The 21498-nt window shown below is 47.7% G+C and overlaps 1 long non-coding RNA gene across 1 annotated transcript in view; it reads right to left on the bottom strand.

Moving 5' to 3' along the window:
- Positions 1-831: 831 nt before the first annotated feature.
- Positions 832-21498, bottom strand: part of LOC136792058 (uncharacterized) — an 82955-nt gene continuing 62288 nt past the window's right edge. The window contains exons 3-5 of the long non-coding RNA XR_010835220.1: positions 15176-15245; positions 4123-4222; positions 832-1455 (exon numbers count right to left, since the gene is read on the bottom strand). This is a non-coding gene — a long non-coding RNA (uncharacterized lncRNA). The remainder of the gene's footprint in view (positions 1456-4122; positions 4223-15175; positions 15246-21498) is intronic.

Below are 21498 nucleotides of genomic sequence, written 5' to 3'. Positions count from 1 at the left end.
TATTTAATGGCGTACACAAACACTTTAGGGTTAGCTCAAACATAGAAAAATGAAAGTCAAATGCAAAACCAGCATCCAACTGTAACCTGTAAAGTGTTAACTTCCCTAATCTGTAAAGCATGCATATGCATTAGGAAAATAATGCATATCCTCCTTAGAAAAGGTCAGGTAAAGCCGGAACAGTAGCTTATGAAACAAATTCAAGGAGGCAGGAAACTCACAACTCCTCATCCTTGTTAGAAACCGGAAAAGGCTGATTAAACAATGAGAATCAAGTGTTTCCTTGTAAGATCCAAAGAGGAACAGGAAGAGCAAGGCCACTATGGGGAGAGCTTGGGAAGACACGGCCCTATCAGCACCTCTGGAGGGTGGAGCCCGGGGTCCCAGAGACAGCGGGTGCAGGAGGCTCTACATTAGTGCGCGGTCCCTTGATACGTCAATTAAACAAGGTCACACAAAGACATACATGTGCGTGTGTGTTTATATCCACAGTGATTTTGAGTGAAGGAGTAAATGAAAAGTTAAATCTCTAATGATAGGATCTTGGTGAGCAAATTACAGCACAGTCATATACTAGGGTAATAGGCAGCTACTAAATGAACTTATTGAAATCTATTTATTGACATGAAAAGATGCTGATCGCACATTTTACTGGGAAACATTGATATAGCTCTGCAGCACAAACTACTTTTAAATGAATTGTAACATCAAGGATATTAAAGCTTTTAAAACAGTGCACAACACGCTACCTCAACAGCAGCTCAAGGATGGATGTTTTCCCCTCCATCTGGCTCATCTGTATCACCTCTCTTTCCTTTTCTCTCTTCCTTTAGTAAACAAATATAACTTGTGCAAAATATAAAAAGTTACCTATTTTAAAAATAGAACACATGCATCTAAATGAGTACTATCTCTTGCTGTCACACTGGGGAACTATAAAATCCTAATGATTTGGTATAAAACTTTACTTTTGCGCCTCTTCACTAGAATCATTTTCTATACTGAAAAAGCATCCATCTTGCTAAGATGGCATCTTTAGTATTTCTTGCTCCCTGTGTTTTCTTGCAAGAAGATCTCACCCCTGGAGTAACCTGTCGTTAAGGCTGAAAAGAACTGAAAACATCTTTGTAACCTGATTTTTTATTTATTTTTGGCTGCGTTGGATCTTCGAGGCCGCGCGCAGGCTCTCCGTAGTTGCGGCGAGCGGGGGCTACTCCGCTGTGGTGCACGGGCTTCTCATCGCGGTGGCTTCTCTTGTTGGGGATCACGGGCTCTAGTTGCGTGGGCTTCGGTAGCTGTGGCTCGCGGGCTCTAGAGCGCAGGCTCGGTAGTTGTGGCGCACGGGCTTAGTTGCTCCGCGGCACGTGGGATCTTCCCGGACCGGGGCTCGAACCCACGTCCCCTGCATCGGTAGGCGGACTCTTAACCACTGCGCCACCAGGGAAGCCCTGTAACCTGATTAAGAATGATAAGTAGCAGTGGTGAAACCATCTACAAGATTCCTTTGAGGATATCTACATATGTTTTCAAGGTCGTATATTTTTTTCATAAATGAGAGTGTACAAATGTTATGACTTTGTTAAATTAACATTTTTTTAAGTGGAGCCCTGGGGTGCTGGACGGTGAGCAAAAAGACCATTGAAATAGGGGACTGAGGTAGAGAAGTTGATTAACTCGCAGGTCCTGCAGGAAGGACCCAGCACACCTCAAGGGGCCACGCGGGGAGGTCTAGGCAGGTTCAGACAGAGACAGAGGTGGGACCAGGGCATATGTCTTTATTGGGGTCCAGGGATAGAGTGTTTTGTAGTTTCTGGGCTGAGGCCGATGGGTCAATTCAAACCAAAAATCTCAGGGGTTTTGGTCCGCTCCGTGGGACTCTTATCTAAGGGGCTCAGAAGGGGAGGGTGCTGTGATCAGGGGAGAGACCGCTCATCAAAGGGCGGCTGGGGGGTCATGTCAGGAAAGTACATCTGCTCGTGACCCTGTGGGCTGTCGTCTAGGGGACGTGCTGGCACCAGGGGCTGGCGCCCGTCTGAGGCCCCCAAGGGCCGCGTGGCTACACAGAACAGTTGCCGAGGTAGCAGCACCACGGAGCAGCTGAGATAAACTCTCAACCACAGCCATTCAAGATGCATGTTCAAAGGTAAAGAAAATACAAAGGAAGTGTGGAAAAAATGGCTGCACAGGGGGAACCCAGCTTCCCTGTCCCCCGCAAAGACCAATGACCGGACAGCCATCTACGGGCCAAAACAGCCCTGGGGACCTCTGGAGTCCATATGGGAGTTTTAGCAACACCGCAGAACAAGAACCTGAGACGATCACACAGGAAAGAAAGGAAGACAGCTTCTCTGTGCTGCACTTGTCTCCCCCAGCAAACAACTCTCAGGGCCAAGAAGGATCTTCCCAGCCAGAAAGAGTTCCCCTTGCCGGGAAGGTGGGCGAGCAGCTTGTCCAGCCCCTGGGCACTGGCCTCACCGGCTGGCAGAGCTGCGGTGCGTTGAGCCCAGGGCCGGGAACCAGGCAGAAAAGCAGAGGCTTTGTTAGCCTACAGGTAGCAGGAGCTCCTGGGGTCCAGGGACCTGCTCTCAGCAGATCCCACCCCTGACTGGGCCAGCGTAGCCCTGCTCGCCCTGCACGCCCTGCAGACCTCACAGCTTTTGCCCCAGAATGTTCACCTCTGCTGGGGCCAGCCCCCTGGGTCCTTCCCCACCCGCTGAGCCCAGGACCCTCAGGGCACCCGTCCAAGGTCTGTGGCTCTACAAGTGTAAGAGGCCAGCACCTGAGACCCTCCCGACCCACCAGAGCCCAGAGCTACGCTCGCAGGCAGCCGGGGCTTCTGCAGCTGCGCGAGTGCAAGACAGCAGCCCAGCCGCCATGGCTGACCGCCACCCATGTGCCCACACTGGGTACCAGCCTCTCCAGCTGTGCACCTGCACGCCAGCAGCCTGACGGCCCTCAGGGGCTCCACTGCAGCACACGAGCACGGGGGAGAGTGTGCAGCTGGAGAGCGTGTGGACAGCCGGGGCCCTGCAGCTACTAGTGAGCTGGGCTCCGGCTCTGCCTTGGGCTGGGACCCCTTCCCGCTGGCACGGCCGTGCCCATCTGTACCCAGCCCCTCCAGCCGTGCACCCGCGTGCACCCAGCCCAGCCCCCATCACTGGCCTCCACTGCGGAGTGCACGCCTCGGGGAATCGTGCACGCAGAGGGGACACACCAACAGCCCGGCCTTCTGAGCCGCCAGCGAGTCCACAGCGGGGTCCAACCCTTGCTGCCTGACCTGGAAGCCACCACTGTGAGCGTGTCTGCAACTGGCCCTGCCACTATGCAGATCCCTGCGGCAACGTACGTGCACGCCACTGGCTCCGCCGCCCCCTCTGTCTGCGCTGGTCCCAGCTGCCGACCTGATCTGGAGGCCCCGCGTAGACCCGCAGCAGTCCTTGCAGCTCCGTGAGTCTCCCACAGGGCTCCCAGGGATCACACAGTTGCTGAAGCTGTGGACCCCAGTGGCCTGGGTGGAAGTGACGTCAGGCTGCCCAGACTCAGTGACGCCACGCGCCTGCATCACGGGACCCAGGGTCACAGCGTGATCGTACGTCCCCATCTGCGGGCGCAAGGCTTCCCCTACTTAAATCAGTCCATAAAGTCTGCAAGATGTGAACACTACAAATGTGCAGAAACATATGTGAGGCTGCCGGGCTCGTGAAGAACTAAACCGCCGGTAACGAGGAAAACACAGTTAGGAATCTCGAATCCGCTATTTGCATGTCTCTTGTCATAGTCTTTTTTGGGGGGCGGGGGGGGGAATGTCTGCTTCTTTAACATTAATAAAATCCACGAGCAAATGACAGAGTGATCACATCCCTCAAGTGTATTTAAACGTCAAGTGTTTATCTTCTTAGGAGAGATTCAGGACGAGCCAGTTATTTGTTAAACACACAGAATTACGCTGCTACTTGCAGTCAAGACAGAGAACTTTCAGCAAACTGACAAGTGATGCCATTCTGCAGTAAGGAAACCCTCTGGGGTCCTATGGAACGCACCTCAATTTTTCCTCTACTATTTTACTTAAAATAATCTAACTGGAATTATAATAGTGTGTGAGAACGTCATTTCAGAGCTTACCTGCTTTGTGGCTGTAGAACCGGGTCTGCTCACTTCTGTGCACCCTAGAGCATCCGATCCTGAGGGTGGGAGCAGGGTGGTTCCCCAAATCAGGCATCGCCTAGCGGGTAGACAGACGGGGGAGGATTTCTCACGATGGGGGCTCAGGGAGACGAAGACCCTGGCCTGGGAAGCTGGCGGCATTTCAGGCACGTGTGGGCACATGTGTCTGATGGAGACTGAGGGTGTGACATGTGGGAGAACAGCAGGTCCAGGGGTACAGTCTACACTGTCCGTCTGTACACAGTGTGCATGGAAACAAGATCACTGTGGTCACACACGTGATCCCTGAGATGTGACCAGGGTAACTGAGCAGTTTCAACAGGGAAACCTGCTCAGTCAGCTTCTTCTCATTGAGGGTCCAGAAAAATCAGGGTAGACTTTTGACCAAGGCTTCCGGGTTGACCCCCCCCCCCCAAAATTCGGGGGTTTGGAAGGGTAATGCTGAACATCTGGTTGTGCTGTGGTGCAGACCCTTTAAGGACACACCTTTATGATTGGTTGTAAGCTGGAGAACTGTGGAACACGCACCCATTCAGAAGGACAGCAGCAAAGCTGTGGACGCACTTACATGTGCCGGAACACACACATCGCGCTGTCTCTGGGTAAACGACAGTGCAGCGGCCTGAAAAGAGGATGGTGAGGCTCAGGGTCTCAACCCCTGGTCGTTGGATGCTTCGGACACATCCCTGTGTCCAGAGTGAGCTTTTATTAAAGGGTCTCGGGCTTCCCGGGCGGCGCAGTGGTTGAGAGTCCGCCTGCCGATGCGGGGGACGCGGGTTCGTGTCCCGGTCCGGGAAGATCCCACGTGCCGCGGAGCGGCTGGGCCCGTGAGCCGTGGCCGCTGAGCCTGCGCGTCCGGAGCCTGTGCTCCGCAACGGGAGAGGCCACAGCAGTGAGAGGCCCGCGTACCGCAAAAAACAAACAAACAAACAAAAGGTCTGTACTCACTGCCTTGGCCCTAACGTGACCATTGCTCTAAAGACATGGGTGCCTAGTTCACTCCGCAGGTTTTACTGAGCTGCCGGGACCAGAACCACGGCCAGGGCTGCAGCAGCCCTTTCACCAGTCCTAGTCTCTTTTGCCATCATGGATCCTTACTTCCTCCATTAAAAAAATATGAAAACATCCTATTTTACAACTACATGGGTATAAAGATGAATCTATTCCAGGCTGAATTCACTGTTATATACTCATTACCACGATATTTATTTTTATCTTCAGATTTCAAGATAAATTAAAATGAAAATATTCCGTGGCTCCTGAAAGCGCAGATGGCCCCGGGCAGGGTGCCTCCGCGCCCGACAGGGCGGTCGGGCTGCCGGCCCTGAGCGCGGCGCTCCCGGGCGCCACGCGTGGGACCCGGCCCGTGCGCTCAGGGGCGAGTGCGCACGTCTCACCCAGGTGCTCTGTTTGCTGTGCCATCTGTATCTAATTCAGCGACGAGGTCTGTGCAGTGGCCCCCCCGCGTGCCCAGTGCCCAGCAGGGGCTCTCCAGGAGGGCCCAAGCATCCTCCCTGGACGAGGCTGTTCTCCCCAGGTTCTCCAAGCAACGGTCTGTGCAGGTACCCACCACTGGCAGGCCAGGGGCTGCCTGGTGGGTCCTGACCTTCTGGGCATCCTCCTCTGCCTCTGTACGCGGCAGCTGACCCACGGAAGGCAGTTGACCATCGGCCCAGCATTCAGGCCTTTATAATTCATTCACAGCCACGTTTTGCTTATTTCTTTATTTTTGGACCTGAACTTTCTGATCAACATTGGAGGGGGCGGCACAGGCTGGTGACAGGATAAAACAGCCCAGACGTGAACGCCGGTCGGGCCGCTAAGCTGTGTTACCTCCAGGAAGTTACTTGCCTTCTCTGAGCGTCAGTTTCCTTCCAGCGTAGGCAATGACGCTTGGCTCGCGGGAACGCCTGGCTTGTGAGAACACCGAAGGACAGAAGAAGCAGGGAAGGCAGAGGCCTGGCTCCCTTCACCGTGGAAGCTCATTGACTGCTCTTGTCTTTCTCCACCTTATCATCCATCCACCCCCAGGCAGAAGTCCAAATAAATGTTGGTTATGGACAAATATTAAATCCGTTTTCAAAGGATGGAGAGCCAGGAAGAAACTGAAGGGAAGAGGCTGCACGTTTCTGAAGACACCCTTCAAAGTGGCAACGCAAAGCCCCAGGTAGCAACAGCTCCATCAGAATGAAGTGCACTTCTCCTCAAGGTGACCTCGAGGGGAGCAGAACCCCTCTGGCTATGAACACGTGAGTCCGTTTATTTTAAAAAGATGAAAAAATAGTCATGCTAGAGCGAGCCGCATACATTTTCCATCTCGCGTCTCTCGTAAACTGCTGGACGGATATTTCTCTGACATCTCTGGTTATTTAGTGCAACCCAGTTTTCTACTGGAATAAATGACTTTCTTTAAATATACAGGGAATGAAATGGAGATTCTGCTGGGCAGTGTGTTGGCATAAATCCCGTTACAAAATTTGGGACAAAATAATGAAGTTTTTCTTTCCAATTATAAAGTGAGACAAACTGCTCAAAATTAGCTTCATGTTTAGAATGAAATTTTTGGCCACGAAGCGCACACTCATCTGTAGCCTGATCGGGTCCTTTTTTTCCCCTGTTCCCCTAGACGTCCTTCAGTTGTTCAACAACAATCTTTAGAAAATGAAGCGCTTTGGTCTGATTCCTTCGCAGCCATCTCGGCATCACTTCTAAGAAACCCTCCCACCGACCTCCCGTCTCCTTTGTCAGGACTGTTCCCTTCGAAGGATGTCAGAGGCTGGAACTCAGACAGCAAGCCTGGCTCTCACACGGAATGTGTCCTGAAATGGCATCGACCCCATGGGTTTCTGGGTCTTTAATTTTTGTGTGTGTAAGTAATGTGCTTGCGTGATTTAGACATCACAAATTATAAGAAGGCAGACAATCACCAGCTCCTTTCCCACCCTCTCCAGGTTCCCTCTCTGTCCATTTTCCAGCACCTGCAGCAGCTAACTTGATTCACAGTTTCTTATTTATCCTTCTGGTGAAGTTCTGTGCTGTGTAAGCCTTTACAGGTGTGTGCATGTGCAGATACATACACACCCTCCCGTGCACACATACCTACATGCAATTGGTTTCCTGTTGCTGCAGTGTCGCTGGCTTAAAACAATCCCACTCATCACCTCACAGTGTCGGTGGGCCAGGGGCCCGGGCAGGGCTCAGCTGGGCCCTCTCCTCGGGGTCACACAGGCTGCGTCAGGCTGCAGCCAGGCTGTGCTGCCTTCAAAGGAGGGCTCTCCGGGAGCACAGGGCTGCTGGCAGAATTCAGTTCCTTGTCTCCCAAGACTGATGATAAAATTATTAAGTATCTCAAGATGGCACCCGCAGAGTGCTAACCCCAAAGCGTGGGGTCTTCTGAGGCCAGGTGCGGGGACTGCGTCACTCCCAGGTCCAGGAAATCGGTGCTTTATAGAGTGGGCACCCAGGCCTGTTTTGGAATCAAGGCACTCTGGATCGTCACAGTAATTTGCAGGGGACTGGCTATTCGGTGTGTGGCAGCAGCAAAGGACACTAAACGTCCTGAAAGTGCAGAAAAAGTCTCACTTGATTAAAAATCTGTCCACACCCTGAAATCATGAATGTCAAATGTCCCCAGACTTTCACGTAGATAAAAACGGGCTTACGAAGATCTGAGCCTTGAACCTAACTCTGTTTCACGTAAGTGTTCTAAACATTTTTGCAATTTTAATATACTTTGGGTTTCCGAAGACAGTAACTGCCAAGTAAATTGAGACACGGTTGTACTTTGTGTTGCTTGGAATGTCATTGAGTTATTTATCGCTTTTGGGAAATGGTGTCTCCAGGGACAGTGACCCTCCCGGCGTTTGTCACCAGCTTTCATGGCTGTCACAACAGTTGCACCTGTCCTTAGTGTCGTGCTCCAAGGACAAAGGACAACCCAGGCTGAAGAAGTTTCCTTCTATAGGGTGGGAGTGGGACAGGGCAGATGCCTCTCCTGATTTGGGACACAGGTCCCATCACCCAGGTGGGCTCAGTTATTTCATAACCATCGCAACACGGCGTAGAGGGCGATTAAGAGTCCGCTAGGGGGTGTAAGGCTGAAACTTTTTCAGGTAGGGTCGTCCTTTGTCCTTGAAGCACCTTTGTGCTTGGAGCACCACACTATATAGTCTTTGATGAGCTGTCTGAGTATAAGTTATATCTTGGCCCTTTACATCTAAACAGTTCAGTGTGTTTTGTAAAGATAGAATGTTCTCTTGCATAATTATAGTAGAGTTAACAACCGCAGCAAATTCGTAAATTGCACATCAATGCCATATTTTACCTAATCTGTTGTTCATATTCCAATTTTGCCCTTTGACCCAAGAGTGAGCTTTGGGATATTTCCTCTTCCCTTACATTTGCTGTCTTGTCTCTTAAGCCTTGTTTAATTGAGACGACCATTTCCACAACCTTTGTTTTTTCTTAACAATATTGACATTTCTGAAGAAACTCTGATCTTGTTTTTATTAGACATTCCTCCTTTGGTTACCAGACTGGTGTCTTCAATAAACCAGCTTATCAGGGTCTGGATGCCAGTTTCTTTTATAGAATCAGAGAAGGGGAGAAGATAAGGAAGTCAAGTAAAAGGGCCATAAGTCTTGCAAAACACCTCCTGAATGACCAGCCTCCGGGCAGGGGATGTGTTAATGTCTTCTTTTCTGCAGCCCTTCCCAGGAGCGCAGGGTTCCCTGTGGCAGGCCATTACCTATGATTATAAAAACAAAAGCAACGAAAAGCAAAGGTTAAAGTCAAAGAAACAGGTACACGGCGGAGTCCCATTGACCTCTTCCCTGTTACACTTTCAGGCTTGTCTGTTTGTTCCTGACCGCAGTCTGCATCCTGGGCTAGAATCCTACAGAAGCAATGATGTGCCCTCAGCGTACCCGCGGGGAGGCTGAGGGTACAACTGCAATTAAATTTTAAATGGGACTGAAATACAACGATGTTTGACAGGGGAGGAGGGAAAGAGCCCCAGGGCCCTTGGTACTGCTCACCTTCTCTTCAGGCGCCGGCCCTCCTGAGGTCCTTTCTGTGCCCTGATTCCCCAGAGCCTCTGAGTCAAGTCCCACGTTGGCCAGAGTCCGTGCCCCGCCCCTCCGGTGGGCGTGGCCGCTTCCTCCTCTCGGCTCTCTGTAGAGTGATTGCCCTGGATCCCCAGCGACGAAGTTCACCATTTGGCTCCTTTATTTAACAACCGTGGAGCGTGACTGGATCCATTGCTCTAGGTGAGATAGTATCATTACGGCCCAAAAGGAGGAATCAACACGAGTCCACTCTGCTTGGACTAAGCCTTCTTTGAACGCACACTTTCCTGGAGGAATGATCATTAAATAAATATTAATCTTTGTGTACTATAGTTGCCTGTGTAAATTGATGTTTAGTGTCTATTTTCAGTGAATAAGTGACTTAATCATCACCAGAGCACTGACTAAGGAAGCCAGGGCTTCTAAGGGTTCAGATAGTGGTAGAAAGGCCTCCAGTGCATTCTCAGAAAATGACTTTTCCGTGTGAGTTTTTTTTAAGTGAATTTCTTTACCGAGAAGGTCTAGAAAGAGGAAGTAAGGATGCAGAAATTTGGTTATACAGATACTGAAGTGCTTATCAGACATAGATTTGTTTTTCCATCTCTGTCTCGGAGAAATACACGCACCTTTCTTGACGCAGTGGAGGAACTGGACTCAGAATGGACCGCATACCTTGATGATAAAGATGATCGATGTTCGTGCTGAGTTATTACTGGTTGTAAAAAATGCTCAGACCAAAACATTTGGAGTCTTCCTTTACCCCTATATTTCTCTCAAAACATACATCCAATCATTTAGCAAGTTCTGTGGGTGCAATGGTAAAAATAAATCAGACCATTTTAATCTCCCGGAATTCTAACCCACCGACTTTGCCATTTGGTTTCATGACCAGAAGTTTGAAAAATCCTGCTGTAGAATAGAATTTTCTCTTTTTAAACTTTATCACATGGCCTACTGTCATGTTTTTATTACGTCCTTAATAATCTTTATGTCTTCTTGTCATTTGCATCTTCTAGTGGTATTTATACTCAGCAAGTATGTAATCAATTGCCCTTGTTATTTTTATTTAAAAATATTGTTCATGCTGAGAATATTCATGTGGTTTTTAAAAGATATTCTGGGTCTGTTCATTGATTTAAAGGCACATTCTCCTTCTCCACTTGCTACAGTGAGGAAAAAAAACATTGTAATATTGTGTTTTCCCCAAATGACCAAAAACAGAAGATGGAAACCCTTTGAAACTCAGGCCCCTGACTGTGAGAGGTCATCTGTTGATTTCTCTCAGATCTAATCAATAGTTTTTTTTTAATCTCATTCCTCACCCTTTGTTTGAAAAGGAACTTATTTTTTTTTATGTGTTGAAATTACTTGATTATTGTTTCAGCAGAGGAAAATATTTGTTTCACCATTTGCTGAAATCTCAGGGGAGATTTTAAGTTTCTAGATTTTGCTTTTCCCCTGCTTCCTATTTAGCCATTTGCTGAGTTTTTGTGAAAAATGTAATGTACTTAATAATCGTCTGTGGAACTCCACCGAATGTACTTTATCCATCTAAAGCCACAGTTGTGGTTGTTCATTTCTGTGCACCCCCCGTGGTTAATCTGTGTCCACGGGACATTGGGAAGCTAGTGAGAGTTTGGGTCTGTTGGTGCAATTTATTCTGTGAATAGAACGTAAGAGCTGGTCAGAGTGGATTGGTGAGAAGAAACTTTGTGTTTTGCTCTCCTCTTCAGAGAGAAAGAAAAAGTAGCTAAGATCAGGATTACTTATTAAAATAAAGGGAACTTTCCTGTACTGGAGAGCTATCTGTGCATCTGTCTCATCTCCCCTCTGTCCCTGGATGCTCTCTGTGAGGTGGGGGTTGGGGTGGCGACACAGCTTCATGTGTTTGTTTATCCAACTTGGCCTGCAACAAAGTCCAACATACAGAAAGCGTTCGACAAATATTGGTAAATTGATTAAAGAAAACAAGTGTTAATACGCTTGTTTGATGAAGCACAGATTGAAAGAGTGGGGAATCCATGCAAGGAAAATGATACGTGAGCCAGGAAGCAGGGGAGATTCTTGGAAGGAGCAAATGCAGGTTCAAAGAAGAAAATAAAGAATAATGGAGGCTGAGAAAGAAAGAAAGAGGTTGGTTTTTTTTTTGTTTGTTTTGTTTTTTTTGCGGTACGCGGGCCTCTCACTGTCGTGGCCTCTCCCGTTGCGGAGCACAGGCTCCGGACGCGCAGGCTCAGCGGCCACGGCTCACGGGCCCAGCCGCTCCGCGGCCCGTGGGATCTTCCCGGACCGGGGCACGAACCCGTGTGCCCTGCATCGGCAGGCGGACTCTCAACCACGGCGCCACCAGGGAAGCAGGGAAGCCCCTGAGAGGTTGGTTTTAATATACTTTTTAAAGCCCAACCTATTTTATATATTTGAAATGGGAGAAAACGCCATTCTTTCCCTCATTATGAAAGACACATGGGGAGTGTCACACATTTCCACCTGGAATGAACATCTGGTAAAACGCAGATGGGGAGCCCTGCCCAGGCCATGCTAGGCCCCTCGCCGGGCCCCTCCAGCTGGGAGGGGAGTCCACTCTCTTTGGGCAGCAGGTGGACTCCCAGTGTCAGGCTTGGGGCCCGTGGGCTGCTCTTTGGGGCGTTCCAGGCACCCTCTCCTTCTGTCCGAGCTGAGCTGCCTCATGTGTCCCTGCCAGTCACTCATTCCCTCCAGCTCCTGGGACTGCCTGGCCCCCGCCTCGCCCTCGGGCTCACGTCGATACCCAGATCCCACCTCCACCTCCTCCAGGAAGACCTCCATGCTTGCAAGATGCCTGGCTCAGCTTTGCCCACCCCCAGTGTTGGAAGCATCTCATATTCCTTTTTCTGTTCTGCTCTACTGTGTTCTTGGTCCACTTTGGGGACGTTGGGTGTTGGTCCTTTTATCTCCTAAACATATCTCTCCCTGCCAACCCAGAAAAGCCCCCAAAAGAAAATAACCACAGCAGGGCCAAACAATATAAAAGGCCAGCAGTGTTGGCTCCCTGTAGCCTCACCTGCCCTGGGGCAAACCGTCTTACAGGCGGATGGCACGGCCACCCGTCCGGGGTCCTCACTGTGAGTGCGCAGGTCAGCAGCAGGGGCCGGAGGGAGGAGGACTGGAGGGAGGTGAGCCCTAGGACTAGACGGGGAGGCCGGGGTCCAGCAAGTGGGGAGAGGCCAGGGGTGGTGGCGACCGGTCCACTCCCAGGTGTGGAGCAGCCAAGCCGCATCTCTGATGCAGGCGCCTGTGATGACACATCATTTCCACGAGCAGCACCTTTTCAGGACCCTTCACAAATACGAACGTCACTCTTAGATGTGCTTTGAGTGAATGGATTATTTGGGGGGCAATACTACTTATAAAACGCAGGCTCTTTTAAGAAAGGAGGCAGCCCGGAGTTTGCAAAAACTAAACAGGGGATTGGGATTTCTGTACGGCTGGGAGCAGTGGTTCAGGGTGGATGGGTGAGCAAAACCAAGAGTCTAGATTTTTAAGCATTGTCAGGAGCTTAGCTCACAGCTGGACTCCACAAACATTTTGTTTTACCAAGTACTCAGGGATCTTGGCTCCCTTGGACCTTCAGGAATTTTCCCTGAGAGGTAGAGTTTTTTTTTTTTCGGTATGCGGGCCCCTCACTGCTGTGGCCTCTCCCGTTGCGGAGCACAGGCTCCGGACGCGCAGGCTCAGCGGCCATGGCTCACGGGCTTAGTTGCTCCGCGGCATGTGGGATCTTCCCGGACCGGGGCACGAACCCGTGTCTCCTGCATAGGCAGGCGGATTCTCAACCGCTGCGCCACCAGGGAATCCCGAGGTAGAGTTTTAAATGTAATTTTCTTTATGCTAAAATAGACACTGGGGCTTGGGATTTGAGAGAACACTGGGGTCCTTTAATCTAATGTTGAACACCTATTATTGGCTATAAAATTAGTTTAATGGCTCATCTAAACAAGTAGTAGAACAAAATAGAAAATGTCAGCATTCATCTCACATAGTAAGAGTAAATATTGTTTAAAGAAAGTGTTGTTTCCTTTATATATATGCATGTGTATGTCCATGTGGGCGTGTTCATGCATATGTGACCTGAACAAAGCACATCTTTTAGAAAAATTCCAAATATTAGAAATAAGTATTTTTCCAAGGGGATGATAAAATGTAATAACACCATGAAAAAGTAAAGTTCTGATACATAAGAGTACATCTTAATTTAAAAATATATTATTCTCAACTTTAAACACTTCAGCTGACATGTTTCAAAGCCAGGAATTAGGTACAGGAACACCTGTTGGCTGTCATCAGTGGCTGGACGGCTTCTGAATTCATTGCACGTTTGTGACACCACAGAGGACAAACTTTAATTGAGATCGGTGCAGGGCAAGCTAATTTTGGGTCCCACCATCCATTTTCTCTAGCAGTTTCTTCTCTTCTTTGCGTTCTTTGTATTATTTACGTTGTCTGGTCTACAACTGACTAATGGACGCACCGTGTCCAGGGCTCAAGGACAAGTGGCATCTGGATACCTGGGCAGATCCAGAGCACAAGCGATGATACCGCAAGTGCTGGCCCCAACTTTGAGCTGAGGGTCTGGACGCGTTGTACTTCTTCTTTTTTTTTTTTTTTTTTGCGGTGCGCGGGCCTCTCACCGCTGTGGCCTCTCCCGTTGCGGAGCACAGGCTCCGGACGCGCAGGCGCAGCGGCCACGGCTCACGGGCCCAGCCGCTCCGCGGCACGTGGGATCTTCCCGGACCGGGGCACGAACCCGTGTCCCCTGCATCGGCAGGCGGACTCTCAACCACTGCGCCACCAGGGAAGCCCGGAAGGAATTTAAAGGGTAAGAAAAAGAGAGAGGAACTGAGAGGAAAGGTGAAGACAGTCCTATAAATGCAGTTTAATGTTTACAGGACTCTCAAATTAATAGAGGAAACCTTTTTCCAGTAAAGTGCAGAGCACAAAAGCTCACAAAGTACCAATTAAAATGAATAAACTGGTAACAATTTCCAATCTGAGAATTTTTAATTTCAAGGCAAACAAAGGAAAAAGAAAATTCATGAATATCCAATTACAATTAAATAGGCTTCCCTTCTTCACCACCAAATAGTGTCCACACTACCCCAAATTGCTGTCTATTCCAGTGCAAGATTTCCAAGTTGTTAGTCATATGCAAATGAATAGAAAACTAGTGTTTCTCATTGGTGTATAAAGCATACCGTCAATGGACCTCTCCTGGAAAAATGTATATTTTTGCCAACTAAGATAACAACTGGCTAATTCAGGAATGGGGAAATATAGTAGAAAAAAATAATAGGAACAAATGAAACCAGTTACATAAAGAGTGTTGTTAGAAAATTGTGCCAATAACTTTTTTGAGAGACAAAATCATAACTTGATAATAATAATGCCATTTATTAAGGGCTTGTGATGGATTTAAAACTTTAATCACACAAATCTTATTTAACAATATGGGCCTAAAATCCAAGGTGATAGTAATGAAACAGAATCATCAGGGGAGGAAGAAGAAGGAATGGGAAGAAAAGGCAGGCTAAATTTCTTTGCACACATACGGTAAAAGCAATAGATACTGTTTCTTTCCTTGCTATTTCCAATTAGGGAAAATAGATACAACTCTCTAGATAGATAAATAGGGATATCTATCTAGATATGTCTGTCTATCTATCTATCTGTCTATGATTGGACTCACACATTCCAAGTCACTATGTAAGAAAAATGAGCTAAGTTTAAATAGTTCTGAAGAGAGCAAAAATAAACAAAAGCCATTTTACGGAGCCACACCCCATACAGATGTCCATCCATTTCAGAACTGCCCCCAGACTCACTAGTCCAGAAACAATCACACATATTAGAAACAGCATCAACAGAATAGAAAGGAAACAGTGCACCAGCTATGTTTCCATCAACAGTACCTGGTGGCTGCCAACATGTTTCCTTGTCAGATTTCGCTGCAGCTTAGACCTCTGGTCCCGCTCAGAGCCCCTGAAAAGGAAACGATTGATTTTCATTAAGTCAGATTAATCTTCAGTATGGCTGGAAAAATGACCTCTGGCTAAGTAACCTATCTGAATGGGAAGAAAATATTGAACAATATCAAGCAATTGAAAAATCTATTCCTAAAACCACAGCAGTGCAAAAGCTAGGAGTCAAGCAAATGGAATCCAATGTCTGCGAGCCAGTTAGCATGCATTATACAGAATTTTGAGAAGTAAGCCATCCATTTATGGATAAAACTACACTTAAATCTCCACTGCGTTACTTAGAACTTCAAGCTATGTAGGAGATTTCATAATACTCCAGTGTCCAAAAACGTTCATGTTGAAGATTAGAAATTTTTTACGCTGCATCTTAAAATGTGATGCTTTAGTCTGTTGTCGGTGAAGGCAAAGAATGGCTAACTATTATCTTTGGAGTCAAACATCATCTATAAATGAATCTGGTTATGAGTTTCATCCTTCAGTCAATGGTAGGGTGGAGACTTACAGCCATTCTTCTCTGATTTAGGATTTATGGATGATAATACATTCTTCAGGACAAGTAGAAAAGATTTTGAGAATCAATCTTCCATTTTTACTTGTTAGTATTATCTTAAAAAAAATTTTTTTAATACTGTTGGTGTATTATTTTCTATCTTCTTCAGCCTCTGAGCCTCTGAGGGTAATTCTGGATGACCTTCTGAGCTGAGTCCACAGGAACTCAGTAATGTGTGGAATTCACAGTCTGAGTCAAGAAACGTGTACTTTTGCACTGGACTCAGAAGACATCTGCTATTTCTGTTCTTACCGTGAATTGAGAGCTGCGGTGTCCCTCGGGTCTGAAATCGGAACTTAGTGGGAGCCTGACAAGGAGAGCTTTGACATAAGAAGAGATGGAGATTGAGATTATTTGTGAGAGTTATAACTAAAGCAGTCAGAATCCCAGGATGCCACTTAGATTGTAAGAAAATAGAACCTGAGTAGCAACTTAAGAATATTGAAGAAAAGCTAAGATCCACTTATAGGAAAGCCACATGGGAGAGAGCAAATCAAGGCAGTGAAAAGTGAGGTCTTCAAGAGGTAAGAGCCATTCAGACTTCACTTCAAGAAATAAATGCAAAATCTGTGTAGTGAGGTCTGAAGACTAAAGGAGTTCTGTGTGGGCGCCAGAAAGGCATTACCTTCCTTACCCAAGAAGGCACTCATGTGACTTAATTCTTCAGAATCTCCAGCACTGTATGTCTGACATACAGCGGGCGCTCATTCCTGGGTTATCAACGAATCCAAGAGTCGGATGCCTGCCGAGGGAAGGGTGGTGATGCCTGAGACAGACGATCTCTGAAGATCCCTCCTCAGAGATAAACAAATCAGTATCTCACCAGCTTGTAAAAGCGCCAGCCAGAACCAAGGCAGACAGGCTTGGCTAGCTTGACCGCACATGTCTTGGAGGTTTCCCACAGGTGTCAGAGAAGGCAGATCTAACCCCCTGACTTCAGAACGAACCTCCCCGCTACTGTGGGAGGTTTTCTACAATTATCTCAGTTTTGCTTACCTCAGCATATTATCTTGTCAATCCCAAACCCCCTAACTATCCCTTCTCCCGATCCTTCCCCCCGGTAACCATGAGTCTGACATGTACACTATATTTTGCCATGACTGCTATATTTAAAATGGACAACCAAGAGGACCTACTGTAGCGCACAGGGAACTCTGCTCAGTGTTACGTGGCAGCCTGGATGGGAGGGGAACTGGGGGGAGAATGGAGACATGTATCTGGATGGCTGAGTCCCCTTGCTGTGCACCTGAAACGATCCCAACTTTGTTAATCGGCTATACTCCAGTATAAAATAAAAAGTTAAAAAAAAAAGAGTATTATCTTGTAATAAAATTCAAAAATCCCTCCTAAAACCATGTATGTTTGTTTCAGAGGGACCTGGAGAATCTCTTATCTAATCCGCAGGCACAACTTTGGGGTCTAAGAACACAAGTGGGAGAATAAGTGATGGGAGTGAGGAAAGAGAAGCCACTGGGTGGAGACCTGGGGGCCTGGGGGAAAGCAGTGAACGAGCAAATGGCCCCAAATAGGAATCAGATGGGCGTTTTCCTGCAGGAGGCCTGGCTTCCTCAGTAAACATGCAGATGCGTGTTCACCTCCCCTCCGTGAAAGATCTGGCAACGATAACTTCAAAGAGGGTGACCTATTTGACTTTTGCAGTTGTGAGGACAGTAATTGGAATTATATACAAAGAATTCTGGTCCAGGAGTACCCTTAGTGACGGATGATACCAGACTGTCGGATCTGTTCCTGTCCTCTGATCTCCACCGGCTCACAGCCAGCCGGGCACGTTGTTCCAAAGATAAACACGTTTCTCTAATTGTCTGCGTCTTTGCTTCGGGAGTAATCTGATATCACAGCTATGTCTTATTTTTCAAATAATGAGCGCCAACCAGATGCCCAGTAAATATTTGTTATTTCATTAGTACTGAATTATGTCTTAATTCCAACCCAATTCATGTGCATAAACACACTTCTTTCTTTTTTTCTGTAAACTTTTTTCCTCGCAAATTTATCTGTGAGATCGAACTCTAAAACAAGGGAATGTGAGTCTTTCATAACATGGAATAGGAGTAGAGAAGAGCCCTGCATTGCATACATTCTCCTGGACCTCGCTTGCTACGTTAGGAGCAATTTCATTTCGTCTTTGGGAAAACGTTATAGTAGTGTTTTATTGAAGGGCGAAAGCCTGTCTTTCTAAGCGTAAAGTTTCCATTCTGGAGTAGATCGGTGTTTACGCGTAGCTGCTTTTGACATGTGTCCACGTAAGCCTATGAATGTGAGCCCCCCGAACTCCACAGAACAGAGCGAGAGAAGCACGCAGGATTCCACGCTCTGAATTCTCGCCTTGTCAGTGTTTAATGACTTAACAGCAAACCCCACAGCGGCAACTGGTGGAGCATTTCTCTGCTTTCCCGAAGTTGCCACTTGGGGCTGGGAGCAGAATACGTCGAAGGCAGACCTCAGCCCCTTTGCCAACCCAGCAAAGTCATTATCTGCCGAGCAGCGTTCGACAGCAGCTGCAGCAGGAGCCCGGGCGCCGGGCTGGCATGGAGATGGCAGCCCGGGCGGCTGGATTCGGAAGCAAACCCTCGGGTGCCCCCCTCCTCCAGCCCGTGACAGTGCCCGGCTCAAGGCAAGGTCAAGCCAACTGGCTGAACCCCGGTCCAAAGTTACTCTTTGTAAAAAAGACAAGAGTTGTCCCAGGCGGTGCTTTGAAGACACAGCCGACTCCACGCAAGATACTTAGACATACAGTCCCTAAATGCCTTCAGTAATCGTGGATCTTAAAATATGAAGAGCAAGTTATAAATAGGGAAAGGCCATTAACCTGGTAGCTTTGCAGACAGAGCAAGAGAAAGAGATCAACACGTCCCTCTTTCCTCTCTCCAGATCCAAGCACAGAAATGCTTCCCGGATGTGACGTCCCCCTGCTAACACAGAGCTAACGTTTACTCCTAACTCAGCAGCTGCCCCCATCTTCTGGGTGACCCGGTACAAAGGACTGTCTGGTCCCCAGTTCACACTACCCCCCGACGCTGTGAACTGCCTGCCCACTATAGATCTTGGGGACCAGAGTGGTCAGTGTGAGGAGAGAGAAGCTAAGATGATGGAAAAGGCAGATGACAGGGGTCCAGAGGGGACCAGGGCGCCCAGCACAGATGGTACTGCTGACAAGCTTGACTTTAGTTTCCCTTTTCCTGGGGTTACTTCCTGGTTCCCTGATGGGCCTCGGTCCACATTTACCTTTTCAAAGGCTGAGTTCTGCCTGCTTGAAAAAGTGAGTTAGGGGCTTCCCTGGTGGCGCAGTGGTTGGGAGTCCGCCTGCCGATGCGGGGGACACTGGTTCGTGCCCCGGTCCGGGAAAATCCCACAATGCCGCGGGGCGGCTGGGCCCGTGAGCCGTGGCCGCTGCGCCTGCGCGTCCGGAGCCTGTGCTCCGCAGCGGGAGAGGCCACGACAGTGAGAGGCCCGTGCACCGCAAAAAAAAAAAAAGTGAGTTAGTATCTTCATCTTCCCGGTGACAGCCAGCTGACATGTCTCTAAGGCCCATATCCATTCTACTTCCCCAAAAATTGTCCGAAGAAGTCCCACATGGATGGAAAGGTTGAAAGCACAAATGGATGGAGAAAGGACTTAGGCTGAGAGCAACTGACACCCAGTGCACAGGATCTGGGATAAAACAAGAGGCTGCCGTTGGGTGGTGGTTTCCTGGGAATAGTAAATGATTTAAGAAATCAATGCGGTGTTTGGGTTCTTTAAAAACTTGGCTAGGAAGACCCATTTCCATTTATCACCTTATTTTCATGTTTATTTTTTTTTTATGATTTCTGAAGTATATTTCGAACTTTTAGTATGAAGTTTTTAAAAGACTCTGTTAGTAAAGCAAATAAAATATATTGAATCTGAAAGATGTGTCTCGTTTATCTTCTAATGCATTACCCTGAGCACCGATCGATTCATGTAGCTTCTGAAACCATGAAATAAAGTTCATAATTTTGGAGATGGAGTTGAGAAAAGGATGGTACAAACAAATATCCTGGACCTTTATCTAGGTGACCTTCTTTGTAATTCCTCTCTGTATCACCTTGTTTTTACAGCTTGTCGAGACCAGGTAGAAAAGCAGAGAACGGAGCCAGTAATTGGGCTCTTTAAAATCGCCGCCATGGATGCACGGCTGTAGTCACCACATCCAATTGTTTTTGGTTCTTTACCTGTGGGTTTCTTTCAACAATCTTTAGTAAGTGCTGAGATGGCCCTGAGTTCAGGAAGTGACCAGAGGCTGACACAGGCCTCCACAGTTAGTAAACCGATGTCACTGGTGCTGATTTAAAAGTCATATGTGCACCGTGTTTCCCCCTTCACTGTATTGTCTTGTTGGTGGCAGTTAACACGGGGAGCTCCGCAGCCACTGGGATGCTTGTTCAAAGCAGGGTCCTGGGCCCAGCTTCCCGTCTCCTGCGGCTCAGACCCCGCTGCCTTCATCCTCCTCCGGGGAAGAGCCACACGCACAGCCCCCGCCTCAGGAGCAAGCGTCCCGAGCCGACAATGTCACTTCACGATGCTGGTCTGGGCTTCGCAGCAAAGCCAGCATCCCCGGGACGTACCCTTTAGAAGGGCTCTGTGAACCGTTTATGAAAGCAGCTTCCATCTAGCATTTCTTTCCTTTCTTTCTATTTTCTTTCTGTTTGCACACATGGTAACGGAGGTATTGGAAGATCTAAAAGTCCCAGACTGCACTGTTTGAGCTGTTATAATTGGCTTCCCTTTGGTATTCCAGGGAGGACCTCATCCCAGAACTGTGGATGAGATATAATTTCATTAGAAATACCTATGCTGCGTCTTGCGGTATTTCAGTGAGAGAGGTGAACTAAGCTAATTGATTCAGCTTGAGTCTAACCAATTCGGACTCCTGGGTCCATCCCCACAACCCAAGTGTCTATCCAACTTGCTTTCTGTTTCTTCCTCCATGGAATCAGTCAACTCAACCGTCCTTCACCTCTCCCTGCATTTACGTCACTCCATTTCTAACCATGCTTTTTCCAAGACTTCAGTTCTCTTCCCTGTTTAGGTAAATTCTACTCGTAGCTGTGCTACCCTAGAGCAAACATTGTTCTCTTTTAAGTTTGCCAAATTTATTACCTATAGCCTATATTAGTTTGTTGGCATTTAATCATATTTTCATTCATTACATCCCTTGCATCGTTATTTAACTTTTTAACATTCTGTAAACTCTGCCTGCAGAAATCATATGTTCTATTTCTTTGTCTTCCCCCAAAGGCTACAGCACAGCCTGGAGAGCACACAGGATACACACAGTTAAATGACTCTTCACTGCTTTGCCCCTGCAAATTACATTTCAGGGCTGGAAGATTGGAAGCATTTAAACAGACTATTTATTTTGAGAAATCAATACGCTTGTATAAAATATTAAAAAAGAAAGGCACACTCTTAAATATTCTCAGAAATGTGAAATGTCCTGTTTCTTTAGAAACCCTGAACGTGATGTTTTTCTCTTGTAGGCTTACATATTTGCTAACCATAAATGTATACGGTACCGGATTGCTCTACAGGAAAAAGATTCTTTTCCTCTATAGGATAACAGCTGTCTTTTAAAAATAAATAAAAATGTAAAATATCCTCTCCTGAAGGGAAGCTGCTGTCCGACTGAGAGCTAGGTCTCAATGCCACAGCAACTGGAGGT

Source organism: Kogia breviceps, chromosome 11, assembly GCF_026419965.1.
Source record: "Kogia breviceps isolate mKogBre1 chromosome 11, mKogBre1 haplotype 1, whole genome shotgun sequence".
Classification (NCBI taxonomy): Eukaryota; Metazoa; Chordata; class Mammalia; order Artiodactyla; family Physeteridae; genus Kogia; species Kogia breviceps.
Note: the sequence above shows the minus strand (reverse complement) of the source record. Positions and strands in the feature narration are given on the sequence as shown.